The sequence below is a fragment of the Piliocolobus tephrosceles genome, chromosome 16, assembly GCF_002776525.5.
Source record: "Piliocolobus tephrosceles isolate RC106 chromosome 16, ASM277652v3, whole genome shotgun sequence".
Classification (NCBI taxonomy): Eukaryota; Metazoa; Chordata; class Mammalia; order Primates; family Cercopithecidae; genus Piliocolobus; species Piliocolobus tephrosceles.
The window spans coordinates 46,237,012-46,254,817 of NC_045449.1; the positions used below are offsets into that span (position 1 = coordinate 46,237,012).

The 17,806-nt window shown below is 35.7% G+C and overlaps 1 protein-coding gene and 1 long non-coding RNA gene across 21 annotated transcripts in view; one reads left to right on the plus strand and one right to left on the minus strand.

The window, feature by feature from the left end:
- Positions 1–17,806, plus strand: part of SKAP1 (src kinase associated phosphoprotein 1) — a 329,329-nt gene that overhangs the window by 132,193 nt on the left and 179,330 nt on the right. The gene's annotated exons all lie outside the window — the stretch shown is intronic.
- On the minus strand, positions 23–13,535 carry LOC111537525. The gene is made up of 3 exons (XR_002730035.1): positions 13,367–13,535; positions 12,282–12,341; positions 23–521 (listed from the first exon to the last, which is right to left on the minus strand). It is a non-coding gene; the product is annotated as an uncharacterized LOC111537525 (long non-coding RNA).

Genomic DNA, 17,806 nt, shown 5'->3' on the forward strand with positions numbered 1-17,806 from the left:
TACAATAACACTGAAGCTGTAGTTGTAAATATACATTATCCTCTTTAATATGACATAGAGTAGATTGAGAACTGAGAAATTATTAAGACACCCACAAAAAAAAATAGGAAGAAAGAATGAAAACATTTAAGTTAAAATTATGTTCATTTTGTAATTCAATAAAGAAATCCCAGAGACATATTTTTAAATTTAATGTTGTTTTCTAAAGCACAGAAAAAGCCCCACAGACATCTGTTTGCATACATTGTGTGTCAGGCAACATCAGATCTGAATGGAATTTATCTAAATTTTATATGCATGGCTTGATGTAAATTGAAATAAATTGTACAGCATACTCTGCGTGGACATATTGGTTTTTCCATCGCTGCTTGAACTTTTAACCCCAGGGCCTGAGCCGGTCACACGTTGACCTGTCTGAACTCTGCTGGTAGATCCAAGTGTGGAAGGCTGACTTTGCATCCATGGCAACCATAAAGTAGGGTCCATGACTCTTCTCTCCCTTTCTCTCTCTTTTCTCCACACTCCAAACAAAACAAAACAAAACAAAACAAAACAAAACAAATTAGTATATTCTCGCACAGTCAGTCAGTGTAATCTTGGAATAGTTTTGCCAAAATGCATTTTGCCCCTAACCTAAGCTCTAAGCAAAGCTTTTTCAGCTTGCTTGTCAGATGTTAATGAAACTTTGAAATGAAAGCCTTTATGAAAGTTAATGGAAAAGACCCCTTCCTGGGACACATTCAGTTTGCTTGTCTACTATTATTATAAAATATACTTCACATACTCATATATTAAGTAATGTTGCTATAGGTAAATTAGACATGCAGATGAAAATTATACTTGTCTGGGAATTCAACATAATCCTTTGTGGGTGGATTAAAAAAATACCTACATAAGGTTTTACCACTACCTACAAAATCCACATCAGATCTAATGTTTTCCAGTGTCATGGAATGATGTATCTGAAAGGAATAATAAGCATTAGGGATCTAGAGTTGATTTCTCTATTATAGCTTGTAGTCTCCATTTTAATTAAGGTACTTTTATACTTTTGGTTTAATTTAGATGATCTTTAAATTCATGTAACAAAAATTATCACTTTCACAATCTTGATGGTAGTCTAAAGGTATTATTGATTCATTCTTAAATTGAAATTCTGTTCATAGGATGTATTTGTGGTTCTTCATTTATTAATGCAAGAAGCATTTGTTGAATACTTACTATGATCAATAACTTCTACCAAGTACTATGGGTGATTTTTTTTTAAAAGGTGTATATCTGCTTATAAGGAATTATAGTTTTGTTGCGAGATAGGTTATATTACTCAGAAAGAGAAAAACTAGAGAACAATTAGACAGCAGTGACAAATGCATAATTATTTTAAATTGTGTACCAACTGACAAGGAAATGTGGCGTAATGGAGTGACCAACTGGGAGTGGATTTAATGAAGTAAGACCTCTTATGAATAAAGCCTTGAAAAAGGTGGTTGTCCAGGACCACTAAGTAGACATTCTAGGTGTGGGAGGTTTCATAGAATAAGCAAAATCTGGGGTTGTGTTGGTAATGTAGAAGAGTTAATAAAGAAAAAAAAATGACCAGAGAAAATGGGATATGTTACACTGGGAATAACAAGTATCTTTGAATGCTTATGGACTAATCTGCCATCTTTTCAGATCCTGGGGTCTCTATACATACTTCAGTTATTTGTTTCTGAAAGTTTCACAACAACAAAAATTTTTAACATATTTGTCAGGTTTGAGCTATAGAGGCCTCTATTATCCTTTTTTAGAAAGAATGAGGAAAATTTTAACTTCTAGAAGCTTTATGTATAAACCTGAAAATCTCAAATGTTCCACAACTTGTCTTTGGGCAACTACAGGTAACAGGATTGATAGGAGAAGAGTCTGATGAAACTAAAGTTTTCATTTAGAGTGCCCATAAGGTAGTTTAAAAACAGCAACAAAAACACCACAAGAATATTTTTTTGGTCAGGCCATATTGAAAATAAAAAAGGCAATATAATGTAAGCAAGAATCAGGAAATTCTCCCAGTCTGCCCTTAGCAAATTCTATGAACTTGTGAAGTTACTTTATCTCTGTGGGTCAGAGGTTCCTCATTTGTAATAATAAAAATATCTCACATATACTGAATCCTTACTTTATAGCAGGCACTAGTGTTCTAAACACTTTAATTTAATTCTCACAACAACCCTATCAGATTATTGTTCCCAGTTTACAGAACTGGGAACTCAGGGACAGGAAACTGAGGCACTCCCATCTTTTCCGGGATCACATCCAGCTAATCTAGCTTTAGACTTTATGTCCTTCAGCCACTATACCAGAGGTCAGTAAACATTTTCTATAAAAGGCCAGATAGTAAGTATTTTAGGCTTTGTGATCCATACAGTCTCAAGAGCAGCAAATGTGCAAATATATCATAGTGTGCAAGTGGCCTTAGACAATATGTAGATGGATGATTGTGGCTGTGTTCCATTATTATAGGCCAGGTGCAGTGGCTCACACCTGTCATTCCAGCACTTTGGGAGGCCAAGGTGGGAGGATCACTTGAGTACAGGGGATTGAGGCTGCATTGAAACATGATTGTACCACTGCACTCCAGCAGCCTGGTCAACAAAGTGAGACCCTGTCTCTTTAAAAATAAATAAATAACAACAACAACAAAAAAAACTTGACACTGAAACTTGAATTCCATACAATTTTCACATGTACAAAATATTATTTTTCTCTAACCATTTAGAAATATAAAAACCATTTTAAGCTTCTAAGACCTACAAAAAATGATGTGGGTCAGATTTTGCCCAAGTCATAGTTTGACAACCCCTGCACTATACTATATTGCCTCTCAATATACAGAATAAGGAGTTGAACCTGATGGTCTCTAGTTCATTACTACTATTAAAGAAACAAAAATTACCCAGTCAGAATGGATTTTATTAAAAAGACAAAAGATAACAGATATTGGTAAGAATGCAGAGTAAAGGGAACTGTTTTTGTTAAAGAAATTTTTTAATTCAATGACTTTCTAGCTCCAATGGTAGGGTTACTACTTTGAATTCAATACTATGTAACTAAAGAATTGAAACCTGTCTTGGAAAATAAGACTTCCCATAACTTGTCTTTGGAAAACAAAGACTACATCTAAAATGTCTCAGAAAGATGAAGAATTACTTCTGTTTAGTTGATATTTTGAGAAAGATGTTTCATTATATCCTTTAAAAAGCCACTTTATGTTAATGGCTGTTCCTATCAGGTTGTGTTCCTCATGTTTAGTCTGAGTCTCTCGTGATGCAGCAGAAGCTCATTAGCTCTAATTTCTAGAAGTGGCGATGAGCTTGCCTCTGTCTTCTACACAATTCTACAGTAACTTCTATAACTTCTACATCACTTCCTGCAGCTGAAGATAAGAATTTCCCATCATTCCCCCACACTTTTATTCTTTGCTTATCTACATTGCTTTCTATTCTTCCAGCTATTATTGTAACTTTCAAAGGAATCTACTCCAAAATGTGTTTATCCTCTTGTATGATAGAACCAGGAATTAGACAGGTTAGAGACTTCCTTTCCTTATCTGTATTTAAAAGTTGGATTTTCCAAAAATGCATATACAAAAATGTCTATAAGTATCATTATTACATAAAATAAGTGTTTTTATAGGGGTCCATATGCTTAATTTATAGTTACTTTAGTTGTATAATACTTTGGTATACATTAGATGTAGCAAATCGTCTCTTCTTTTAAAATCAAGTAATAGTAATATAGCTGATTGTGAATTTAAGACTCTTCATCTTTTCTTTTAGCTTTAAAACTCACAACCATTCCCAAGTTTACTTCTGTTTCCTTAGTGTCTATTGAGGTGATGTGATAAAAACAAAATATAAAATCTCATGCATATTATGATGTTTCTGTGTATAATCCCTAGTTATAACCTTAGCATTCATACTCCTGAATAGTCTAGTGAACTGTGTGCCTTAGGGTTTCCCAAACATTGACAATTTATTTCATAGATAGCAAGAAAATATTCCCTTATTATCTAGCAACCTTCTATGTGCCTAGGAATAATAAATTCAGAGGACCATATTTCATCTTGGAAATGCCCAATGGAGTCAAATTTTTGAAGGTTTTCCCCCAAGCCTGTGTATTCTACAGATATTCTGTCAGAAAACTAATATTTTGTATGTATATAGTTTTCTGACATAAGATGGTTCTATAGCCACAAAAGTTGAGGAGCATGAAGGAAAGTAGTCCCTTTAAAGTCCGCCTCCTTTATGTGTGTTCAATATGGTCTTAGCGTACTTACTCAACAACTTTGGTCACAGAGCTGTAGTGAGACCAGGTGAATAAACTGCTTTTTAAGAGTAAAATGCTCATCTATTTATACTTCCAAGACTACTGAGTAATATTTGATGAATTACATAGGCATTAAGGTAAAAGACTATTCACAGTTTATTTGAAGTGGTTGAGATGAGAAGTGATTTGAACAAGAATATCTAGGGATAGAGAGCCTTCAAAAGAGAAAACCATACTGTGACCAGGAGACCCCCTTCCCTACCACAGTATCACAGGACAGTGGCCTTGGAATGCTCATCACCTGGTAACGTCTTAGTGTAACCAGAAAGCACATTTAAAGTTGCTTGTGAAGTAAGACTCTCTAATATTTCTTTGGCCAATTTTGCCGCCTTTAAAGACCTTTATTTTGAGAACAATCTGTTCAGTGACTAAGCTAATCAATATGTTTTTGTCTTGTTTTTTCACTTTGTACTTATTTATGTATTATTTTTGTAGCATTTCAGTGATCTTTAAAAACTTAAATTTCAACTTTTAAATTTGAGCAATTCTATATTTTAAGATAAAGTTTAAAATATATAATTGCCCAAAACACAGCTCACTATTTTAAAATTATTACTCCCTGTGATTTGACTTCTTCAAATCACTACCAGTCTTATATGGAAATTCTGTTTTTACAAATAATCTGTATCCCTCGCTGGACTCTGGCTTTTTGCAGCCCTAGCACAATGCTTGTCACTAGGTAAGTGTGACACCAGAGTGTTTGTTGACCTAAACTGTTGAACTGAACAGTGACAAAGAGGGTGGATTTTAATTGAGCATTAGAATGCACCACAGAAACTCATGGATTCTTTGTATTTTTGGTGGTTAGGCCCATTCTAAAGGAATGCTACAAGTAAACAACTATAATACACCAGTATTGACTTCCTTGGACATTTCACTTTGCTTGCAATAAGATGGACAGCAAGGTAGGATAGAGAATTGGCAGAGTAACTTCAGCATATACACATGTGAAAGAAGTTGAGTGGCACTTCAGCTGCTCCTCACCACTCTCAAAGGTTTTCCATGAAATGGAGGGGAGAAGGAACCTTCCCTTCCTGTTAGTGAAATTCCATAGCAATATAAGACACCCAAGGGCAACATAGTAGTACAAAAGTCCCTACATCTCATTGATTATCTTTAAGTGTTTGGATTTGAAGTAAGAATATGTGATCTTCTACCCTCTGCAGAAAAAAAAATATTTATTAAAGATGTCCTATCAATATGTTATTATAGTAGTGATTGGTTCAATTCCTGGATATAGTTTAGTATATATCATATCAGCCACCTGAAGCACTTTCTGGGAAAATGCTCAAGAAATATAGGCTATCAAATAATACAAAAAGTGGTTTATGTTTGGGTCAGTGGGAGACTCACTTAATAAGTTTGGGTAATTAGTATGTTTTGAATTCATTTTTAAGCTGTTGATCGCTACCATTGATCATTATGATACGCTATTTTGTGTTGGATTATTTATTGTTGGTTTCCTATAATCTTAACAGAAAATCAAAATAACATAGTCTTCATTATACTTTTTGATAAATGATAATATTTTTAAAATTTTGTTGTGTACAACCGAAGATGAGATGTTTCCTAATTCTGTAAACTCATTAGAGAAAGCTATGTGCCCTGACGCCAGTTGTAGCATTGAGACTACTGCAAGGTTCCTAACATGGTGGAAGAAAATCAGGAGCCAGGGGACCATAAGGAAGGTCTAAGAAATATAGATTCAGGCTGGGCGCAGTGGCTAACGCCTGTAATCCCAGCAGTTTGGGAGGTTGCGTGGGCAGATCACCTGAGGTCAGGAGTTCGAGACCAGCCTGGCCAATGTGGTGAAACCCCTGTCTCTACTAAAAATGCAAAACTTAGCTCGGCATGGTGGTGGGTGCCTGTAATCCCAGCTACTTGGGAGGCTGAGGTAGAAGAATTGCTTGAACCCAGGAGACGGAGGTTGCAGTGAGCTGAGATCGCACAACTGCACTCCAGCCTGGGCGACAGAGCAAGACTCCATCTCAAAAAAAAAAAAAAAGAGAGAAATCTAGATTCAATTCAGACACTCATGGAGTCTCTACCATGTGCAACGCATAATGCTAGGGGCTGAAGGAATATAAAGATGACTAATTGGGAATCTCCTTGCAAATTTATAATTTATTGGATATTGGGCTGATGGGAAGGGATGGTGGGAATAGAGAGGAAACAAAACAAGAAGATCTTTGCTCATCTTCCAAGGAGCAGTTTCAGTAGTCTACTAAAAAACAGAAGCCTAATTATTAGGGATCTTAGAGTGAGTACTCAGAAACTAGAGTCGGTGGGTATATGTTACCTAAAAAAAAGTTGTTTGGTGAAAAGAAGGAAAGGGATAAATGGTAGGAGGAGAGAGGACCTTTTTTGGTTATTTTGTTTTAGTTTTAGGAGAGGGGAGATCTGAGCTGATTTTCCAGCATATCAGAAAGAACCAGTCTAAAAGAGAAGATGATGGATAGAATCAGGTCTTGGAAAGGTAGAAATGGGTCAGTCAATACTGTGTAAGAATCAGTCCTGGCTAACAGGCAGGGCACTTGTTCCTTAGAGAAAGGAGTTAAAGGATAGAAGAGAATGAAGATACGGAGATATTTTTACTTGAAGGGAGGAGAAGTCAAAGCCATTTACAAAGAGTAAAAAGTCATGGAGCAGGGACTGGCCTAGGACTTAGGGAGACTGGAGAGTGGAAGTTTAAGGCAGCCATTAAAGAGATGTGATAGGATTAAGAGAAGACACATTATTGTTAAGCAGTAATTAATATATACAGTGAAAACCATCTCAATCTATTCAACAAACATTAATCACTAAATGGAGAATTCATGGAGGAGCAAAATGCTAAAAGATTCTGATCCATTTTGTTTTTAGCCTCACCCCTCATCACTCTCTCTTGGTGTAATATGTGGTTAATAAATATAATATAGCCTCCAGACCATGGAAAATCACATACAATCTCATACTGAGTTATCTGTCCCTTTGACACCAGGACCCAGTCCTGAAGAAGTATCACATTCACAGAAGCACAATAAAAGTAGGAATTTCTGTCCTCAAAAATACCTGAAGCCCATTTTACAAGGCAACTTTCTCCTCCTTTTTCAAAATCCCCACAACTCCCTGGAGCCTCTCACTCTCCTGGTCCAGAACTCTCTCACAGTCCCATGCCATTCTGCCCTGTCTCTCTTAATCCTTGAAGATATGGGGTGGAGACTGCTTCTTTGCTCCCTGTCTTCTACTGTCTACCTAAGTATCTTTATTCTTCACATTCTCTCCATACTGCATCACAAGGCCAAAACACTTGTCTGAAAATGGCAGAGCCCTCCCTGGATGATGGTGAGCCTGGGAAGGACATGAATTAGTGAAGCCAGAAACTCTTGAGCACACAGGGGAAATAATAGGCTAGGAACACTCATAGTTAAAAACTGTTTTCTCATAACACTGCAGCTTCATGACCTACGCTTATTTTGAAGAGGATTTGAAACCATGACTTGAAATACTGAGTCTACCTTTCATCTTATCTCCTACATGTGAAACTCATGCCATAAACCCTAGACTCACAGGATTATTCATCATCATTCCCCAAACCCAGCCCTGTGCCTTCCACCTGGAGTGCCTTTCCCATCCTCCCATCCACCCACTCATCCTTCAAGGCCATGCTCAAACTCCCTCTTCTCTAGGTGGCTTCCTAGTTGCGCCAAGTTGGACTCAACCCCTTCCTGTCTTGCATTTTACTTGATCAGTTATCACAGCTGTTACCTACCACCATTTACCTGCATTGTATTATATACACTGGCTTCTCCGAAGGATTGTGGGCTGTCAGCACATATTAGACATTCAATAAATGTTTGTCAAATTGATCCCCTAAAATGTGATTGTATGGTCCAGACTTTCAAGTCACACGCACACACACACACACACACACACACATATATATTCGTCATACCCTAAAGAACTTTCAAAGAACCTTGAGATAATAGCAGTCTCCTGTTCTATACTGTGTCTTAATGTGCCACAGAGTGACAGCCTCCCCCTCTTCCCCCTTCAGTGATATCTGGAGGTTTTCCTCCCTTAGACATCAGAAATACTGAAGGATGGAAAACACTACACCAGATAGATCCAAGATAAATGTTTACTTCCTTCAGTAGTCTAGCTTATGAGTATAAAGCCAAATGCTAGACAGTACATTGACACCACAAAGACAAACGAAATAGACAGGAACTTTAGAAAAGGGAGAGGAATCAGCCAATAAGGGCATGCTCCATTGTGTATGTTACAACTCAGGGAAGAGAAAATGGCAGCAAAACCAAATCTACATAAGAGTTTATATCCCTTTCACTACTGAAATATGGTTTGTGCTGAAATGCCAACAATCTGTGATCACCCACATGAAATGAAAATGCTCGTATTTATATGGTGCTTTTCATCTAGAGAATCCCAAGGTGCTTTATAAGTTATAAATATGAATGTTCCTTATGCAATGTCCCTGATGTTCTCCATACACAAAATCCAGTTTCTGATGGCCAGAATCTCCCCTACGCCTGCCATACCACTGAATATTAAACCTTTTTATCAGATCACAATTTTTTATCTTTACAAAAATCCACTGTATTGAAAGGTCTACAGTTTACACTATTTGTCTTCTAACATATGCTGCATCCCTCCTACCCACTTCCCTTCCCCCACTAACATGGAAAGTGAATTCAATTAGATTTAAGACAAAGAGTAATTGCATTGGAAAATAGAAAAAATATCTCATCCCATAATGATTAAGCTCTTTACCTTATAGAAGGAGTTTAACTCTTTCATGAAAACAGGATCTCATGAAATATATGAATACAGGGATTTGCTAAATCAAAATATAGTGTTTTGAAGCAAATTATGTAGTCATCAGGGAGCTTTTTGCTCCAAGGGAATAGCGTACTTCTCAGTGTAAGATGTGTAAGAAATATAAAATAAAGTCTAAAACAGTTATGAGTTTTTAATTTTTGTCTTTTAACTATTCTTATTTTATAGTCAGTATCTCAAAATCTGAAACTTATTCTAAACTCTTGTATTCCTGAAAGTGAATTCAATCATCTGCTTTTCTAGAATTAGAAATCCAGGGTAACCCCTTCCACATAGTTAATCAGAATCAGTCCAAGGAGAGCCTGAGTTATCCGTGCTACCAAAACTGCTTTGCCCGCAGCTTCTGACTAGTTGTTTGTTGATGCTCACTCTGACTTATGCAGAAAAATAATAAAATACTCTAATGTGACAGTTTCTTTATAGAAGTCCGGAAACTTTAGATGACCAATAGCTAAGGATGACATACAGAACTGTCATTTCCAATAAATATTTAAGGTGGGGAAGATGGTGTCAACTGCAAGGGAAACTGTTAATAGGTCAACGTTGAAACATCTGGAAAGAGTCTGGAATCAAGAGGCAGGTCAAATGTGCAGGTATAGGCTGCAGTCAGCCCTGTGGGCGTGGCTGCTCAAGGTTGGAGTGCAGCAAACAGAAGAGATCTTTCTGAAAACAGGAAATAGGTTCAGGTGCCTTCAACTAAGAAATCTCCCTTCTTGGACCTTTTTCTCCTTGTAGTATTCAGACATTTCATACATATCAGAGTGGTTTGGCTTAAGTAAGAGTGAGACTGCCAAAATTTCTGAAACTAGCCCTGTTTTTATACCTTCAGTGGTCCTTCATAATGGTAAAGTTATATAGGTCCAATCCCTTATAGGCCCGTTTGTTGTTTTTAATAACCAATAAAATAAAATAAAAACCACACATTTTTATGTTACATTTACAAAAACTCTAGCAGCACAAGGTATTGGCTTGGTTTCTCATGGCAGCATGGCTTTTTATCTTTTGAGTAGTGCCTAGACTGAACCATATATATTTTTAATCATTGATGAGACTCTACTTTTAATTGGTTAATACTCTAAAAGGGAGGTAGGTCTGATTTAAAAGGTAAAGCAAGGGAATAAAAGTGAACACTTGTTTTAGAAGTTTTGTACTACCTATCTCACCATTTGATCTTGTTTTGCCCCCATTCCTAACTAAGGATGATAATATCTGTAACTATTTATAAGGTTATAAGGTCATTTATATTGTTCTTCAAGATCTGCTGGTGAAAGGCACTATATAAATAAATCTCCATATTAGTAAATGTATATATTTACCCATATCTACAAAACCTCTTGTACATAGGACTGATTCATTTATTTATATGTACTTAGTTTGTTAATTTTAGCAAAATTTGTGTCATGATAATTTAAAATAATTATACATGTTATAATTAGAGAGACTGATTAATTAGATTAGATTAGAGATTAGATTAGAGACTGATTAATAGACTTAGAGTAGGCAAAAGAGTAAAATAAAACCACCATCTATTTAGGTCATGGAATCAAGTAAGTTTAGAAGTTCTTAAGTGAAATGTTTTTAGTCAGTCAACAACAGGGTAAGGCCTACCAAAAGGAGTATCTATAAGGAAGTAACACAAGGATTTTTTTTAAATCTAGAAATATGTGAGTTAGGAAAATTAATGTCTAACTCCTTAGAGAGTGCTCCTTTCAAGTTTGATAAAGGTGATTTTCAGGACAGTCTAAGAGAGGTTTCAGTTCAACTTCCACCAGCAGGCCTTCAGAAAAGGAAAAATGGCTTCAGTTTCTGAAGCTGTTGTGCTTTTTTTTTTCTTTCTAATTAAAGATGATAAAATGCAAATGATTACCTGAATTCTGAATACTTTATAATAATATTTTCTATTTTTCTCTGAAAAAAATGAGGAAGTTATCACTTTTTCCCAAGACTGGAATGGAGAGGATACCAGCCAACCATGATGTAGTGAATGTGTGCCAGTGTCTACTCCCAGCTGCTCACGTAAATCTTTCCTCACAGCAGGATTTGAACAAAAACTCACCACTTAATTGAATAGTTCAAATGCTACTGAGTAGGAAATTTTAGTTAGACCAGAATATTTGTAAACTTAAAGTAGATATATGTATTCTAGCAACATATATGGTATTTTGAAATATCAAAACAATTTTAAAGAAATCCATGCTCTTATGCCAGTCATGGGTATTACTTGTAATAGGACTTTGAAAGTATTTCTTTTATACTATAGCTGTTTTTTAAACAGCAACAACCACCTTGCTTCATTTTCCTTTTTATTTTTGAGCTATTTGCAACCTCTTTTCCGATAGTGAGAAACAATGCAATTAATTTTCTCCAGCGCAATCATGCATAGATTTAATAAGCATCCGAAGGTAAGATCCATCTGTAAAGTATGCGTTGCATGCTAAATTACTTCTCTTCTGTGGTTTTTTTTTTTCTTTCCAAACCTTAATTAATTGAAGAAAAAAATGTTTATTAAAGTGGGAACAGGCTGGGCTCTGGCTCTCCGTCTCTGGTTCAAAAGTTCATACAATTCCCTGAAGGCTCATCTGAATGTGTGTGTCTCCCTCTCACAATCTTTCTTTCTCTGTCTCTATAGTAGGGATAAATGCCTAGAAAAGGTGTATTGTTTTGTTCCCAGGATCAATTTTGGTGATCTTGAGTAAACTAAGTTTTTCTATGTACAGATTTGCATATATCATATGTGTATATAATATGTTTTGCATATATTATTTGTTTACATAAATAGTATATACACATAGACACATAAATGTGTTATTTGCTCATTTTCCTAATGCTTAGAATTTTAAAAAATTTTTATATTACTCTCAGTGGTATCTTTAAACAGGATGTAGATGGAGACCAGGAAGTATAATTCTACAGGTGGATCTCAGACAGGAAATTAAAGGAATTATGTATGAAAAGAAGCTAGATGCTTATGGATAAATTTAGACCAGACACAAAAATAGTAAATATATCCAAATAGGGCAATGTTTACCCATAAACAGAGAAATGGAAAAAAAAAAAAATAACAGGAAGTGACTCACTCCTGTGAGAGGCTTTGGAAACTGAAGACATTTCCTGATCTGCAGCAAGCTTTATGTGACCTAGGTGAAAAATGGCAAGCTTATTGTAAAAGAAAAAAAGTATCTTTAAAGATGGACTCAGAATTTTTTTAATCCTTTCAATTGCTTGCCTAGGATGTCATGACCTTCCTTTTCTTTTTGCAAAGTATGACTTTTTCTCCTTATCATATGCTACAATTTTTAGATCCTTGTTTAAAAAAGAAAGGAAATACAAGTAGTAGGTTATGTTCAAATTACTAGTTTCTCTTTTTAGTTTAAAGTGCTGTACGTCTTCTTCCTTAACACAAATAAGGTTTGCACTGTCACTTCTAGATTTAGACATCTATGGAATCAGAAAACAGTGCTGAACTTGACTGTGATCTTGCCTGATTGAAGTCAAGTTCCTTTGCCCAGTTGCTTCGTGCAAAACATAGTGATCATACAGGAGACTAGCAGAGGGCTTTCTACAGGTTGTTTCATTCTCTCTTTTAGACTTTTGTGCCTAAAACTACTGGTCTGTTAGTCTAAATTTTTACAAATAGACATTTAAGTTGGGAAAAAATAAGCAGTACCGAAAGCTATTTTACTTTGGTGTAGATGCAGTCTTTGTCATGGTGGCTCTTTTTGTCACATACATGTACCATCATATACCCTTGCCATGCATCAGATGAGCCATGGGGACATTCCTGGAAAGAATTTTTAAGGAATCAACATTCCATATTTTCCTCTCAAAGTAACGATTGCTACTATATATTGACATGTACAGATTTAGGCCACTTTTGAAAACTTGTGAGTCAAATCACATGGAGGTGATGCTGAAGTATCATCACACGTAACAGCCATAAATGATGCCTTGGGAACTTGAAGACTATACTATGTAGGTCACGTACTATGTAGGGCATCTACTTTTGTGTATCACATGTCATAATCTCCCCACACCCAAAATTCTGTGACTTTCGGAAGAATCTCAATATTGCTTTCTACACAGATTTTGGTTTAGACTTCTGTGAAAACCCTGAATTGAATAGCTGTGGGTTTCACAAATTACATGCATGTAAACAACATACCTTTGAAAGGAGGATGTGTGGGCCCTTTCTCCTATATGCTTATGCCTCTGTTGTCGTAGATTGGCGTCCTTTGTGAGCTATTCAGTGACATTTCAGAGCCATTTTGCTCTGCAGAAAACCCGCAGTTGTGTTTCTTTAGCTGACACTGTGGCACTTGCACTCGAAATTGCTAGTTAGAAAAAAAAATTGTTGAGGCCGGTGGCTGTAATCAGCGTTGTTGCTGTCTGTTTCCTCAGACTAATAGCAGAGAGATCCGAGTCTGAGAGTTCAAACAGAGGTTATCTTTCCCAGGTAGCATCTCGTCCAACGAGAATTTGATTTTTTTCTATAGGACTTTACTCCATTAGATTAATGAAATTTCAATGAGAGCCTGGCGCCCCCTGAAGCTTTGTTAAGAAAACAAATGGTGATTCTGTAGGTGTGACAGCTTGCTTGGAGAGTTACCAGAAGGTGAATACATCCCCACAATCCAGGCAGCCTGGAACACATTGATCTCTATTTAAAGCACCAATCGGATTTTTGTTAATTATAAATGATTGATCTGCAGTTTTTTCCTCTCTCTCCTCTTATATGTGTGGTTCCCCCTCCTTCCCGCACTTCTAACTTCTTTGCATGCTGAGCGCAGAGCTTTTTGTTTAAAGGAACAATCATAGAGAGCAAATTATAGCAATACCCAGCAGCAATGCTGTTGTGAATGTCATTGTCAGAGCATTCACTGTTCATCCAACAGAGGTGAGCCCTGAAGTAGATTTCAGTCTGACTCCATGTTCCCTCTTTACTTAGCTTATTTCTAAAGTAAGGGATGATTTTAACAAAAAGAAAACCATAGAATCACTAGACTAGTATCATAGATGCTATCATTATTATGTTTTAAAAGCTGACTTGTAAGCCTTGTACACCAATTCCCCAATATTAACTCAGGATCTCGTACGTACCAGGATATGATGTGTGACCAAGCAAGCCTGTGTGGGACAACTAGGGAAATATCTAAGGGATATCCAAGGAATATCTTAAGTAAACTAAGGGAATATCTCTGACCTTAAATCTCAATTTATAGGCATTTAGGTGATTAATACACCTTTTATCATCTCTGTGGAGTAGTTTTCAAACAATGTTTAGAAGGCTTAATGAATTCAAAAACAGACACATGTATTATTCCTGATAATTGCTCACCACATATAGTTCTGAAGACCACAGAAAAACCTTCCAAGATTCTTTGTGGATCTATTTTGGTGAAAGTATCTGAGCTTTAAATGTATTTATTTATTGAACACAAAAGCACGTAATTCCTTCTAGTTATTTATATAAACAATATATAAAGAAGTTAATTTACGCAGCTCTTGGAAAACATATTAGTAAAAATTACAGCTTAAGGATTACGGATATTAATGTATTATATTGAAAACTACATTGATTTCACAATCTAATGCAAATGTAGATTTTTATGAATGTGTCTTTCTTAAGTTTGAGTCTTTAATTAAGTTTTAGGACATGTATTTTCAAGTTAGAAAAATAAACTTGCCCAGCGTGCTTTTTTAAAAATTGTCTAAATAATCCACAAGACATTGTTGTAGACCAAGAATCTTATAGTAGTTTGTAGTTTGCAGTGACACTCCCCTTAAAAATCCTTTAGATTTGAAGAAGTGTTACCTCATTTATTTGCATGTCCTGAAACTTTGCTTAACTTCCTTATGAGTTGCAGTATCAGTAATTGTGTATGATAAATTCAACCGCATAAGAGTAATTCTGCATTTAAAGCAGCAGCATGAAATGATCAAGACCTGCAGTATAACATACCATATCTCCCCACACCCAAAATTCAGTGACTTTCTGAAGAAGCTTGCTATTGCTTTAAAAACAGGTTCAAAGTCTATAATACTCACCTAAATAAGAGAGGTATTCTGACAGAACTTCCCCGTAAGGTAATTATTTAATGATCCTGTAAATACTCTTGGGAAGACTAGATTTAAAGTATAATTTTGTGATGTAGTGTTTTTTCCTGGTATCTTAAAATATGTATTTTTTGTTTTTATTGTTGCTTATTGTGTTTATCTCATTTTAAATTAGCAAAAGTCATTAAGGCATATTTATAAATAATTTTAACTATGACTTTTAAAATCAGATTTTGAATTAGCCAGAGAAAAAGTGATGTGTTTTTTGGTTTTTGTTTGTTTGTTTGTTTGTTTTACAAATGTTAGCGTATCAGAATAGTTGTTAACGTCAGTGGCTAAATGATTGACCAATGACAACATTAAGAAACGAACAATCATGGCAAATTCATCAAGTTATTTTCATAAAATGCTTCCAGAGGGCTGATTTTAAAATGTTTTAGTTTTATCACTGTTAGAGGTTTTCTTTTTTCTTTTTTCTTTTCTTTTTTTTTTTTTTTTTTTTTTGTTTTGAATAGGCTAACTAATGATTTTCATTAGTGTATTTGTAATTTATGTGATTTTAGTAGGTTATACCAAGGTTAAATAATTTAAAGAAATAAACCCTTATCTGATATAAGATAGCTAATGAAGTATATTAGATACTTGCCCTATTGCTGTATGAAATGGATCTCCAAAGCTAACAACAGCTTTCTGCGGGAACACAAATCTCTATATAAATATCCAAATGTAGCAAGATGTTGCAAATTTTTAAAGATATGCCATAAAAATAGATTAACGCTAGTATGCAGCCCTGTTCAACTGAATTACAAAGGGATATCATGGGATTGCCAGTGACATTCACATAAATAAAAAATCAATTCTTAATGATGAGGCAGACTTGTTTTAGCACATTACCCAGGTTAAATGAGAGCACACAAAGACATCAACTCCTATAAGACTAGTGGAATCATTGTATATTAATATGATTTAGGGAGCTACACACCTCAATGGAATAATTGTTATTATATCTATAGAGCCAGATGGCACTTGGTGTAAACAGCCATTGAGCACCTCAAACACAAGTGCGGCAGGTGATCTTTAAGATGTTCTTGCATCCTGCTCACTCATCTTATCATTGGAATCTGCGTTACTGTTTGCAGAATGATTTGATTGCCAGTATGCAAATTTTTCAGGATGGTGCTATTGTTCAATAGGAATATAAGAATATAGAATGTCCTCAGCCAGAGAATAGATGAAGCAGAATAGATGAGGCAGCTGCCTGGATTTGTGTGGGTTAGCACTGAAATTTTTACAAGAAAGAGAACAGAGGGAGTAATTTTTTTTCTAGTACCAGTAACCCCAAAATTCAGAAAATTTAAAAAATTAACTCTCAAATTTTCAGTGAAGTTGGCTTTAGTAATTACTATTTTCAAAGTAACCCCATGAAGGTGGTCAACAGGTATAAAAATTTGTGCTTGCAAAGTTAGAGAAATGCAAGTTCTGAGCAAAAGTTTATGATTACGTTTTTGTTTTTGTTTAAGACAGGGTCTACTCTGTCACCCAGGCTGGAGTGCAATGGTTCCATCATAACTCATTGCAGCCTCAAACCCCTCCTGCCTCAGCCTCCTGAGTAGCTGGGACTACAGGTGCATGCCACCACACCCGGCCAATTTTTTTGTCTTTTGAAACAGTCTCACCATGTTGTCCAGGCTGGTCTCAAACTCCTGGCCTCAAGCGATCCTCCTGCCTTTGCCTCCCAAAGTTTTGAGATTACAGGTGTGAGCCTTACACACCAGGCCAGAAGTGTCTTAATTTTTTGTAAAATATTTTTCTTTTCTTTGAATATTTAAAATTGACTTCTGCTAACCCTAATTATTCAGTTAAAGAAATCTCATTCATTTATTCAACAGATATTTATTGAGTACCTACTACGTGCCCTGCAGGCACTGTTCTAGGCACTGGAGCTATGTCAGTGGAAAACCCTACCCTCATATAGTTTATATTCCTCAGGGGGGCAATAAATGAAATGGCATGATATAATTTAACCAGGTGAGAAATAAAATAGGGAAGAGAGACAGAGTGTGCTAAAGTACAGTGTAAAGCTTAAGATTTGCCTTTCCTTCCTCAAGAAGATAACACAGATTATCTGGGAAGAATAAAAGAGGCTGGGGAAGTTCTTGCTTGTCTTCTGACTTAATTCATCTTGTGAAATTCTAGTGCATTGTCTGATAACCCACCTGCTGTTATAGCCTCAGCTCAGCGGCTAGGGTTAAATAGTTGGAATGAGTATTCAGTGCAAGCTTAGGTTATCTTGGCTTGAATTAAATTTAATAATGTTACATACTTTTTTAATGGTTTGGTTTCTTTCCTCTGATAATAGCATTTAAAAACATACCATCTTTAGTTGCAAATAATTCTTGAATTGCCCCTTTCTCTACCTTATAACCCATGATTTCTAGTTTCTAATCATCAAGGACATGAAACTGGCCTCATAGAGGAATTGTTATCATAGTAGATTTAGTGGATTTTGATATCCAAACATATGAAACAGGTTTTTCAAGTATCTAAA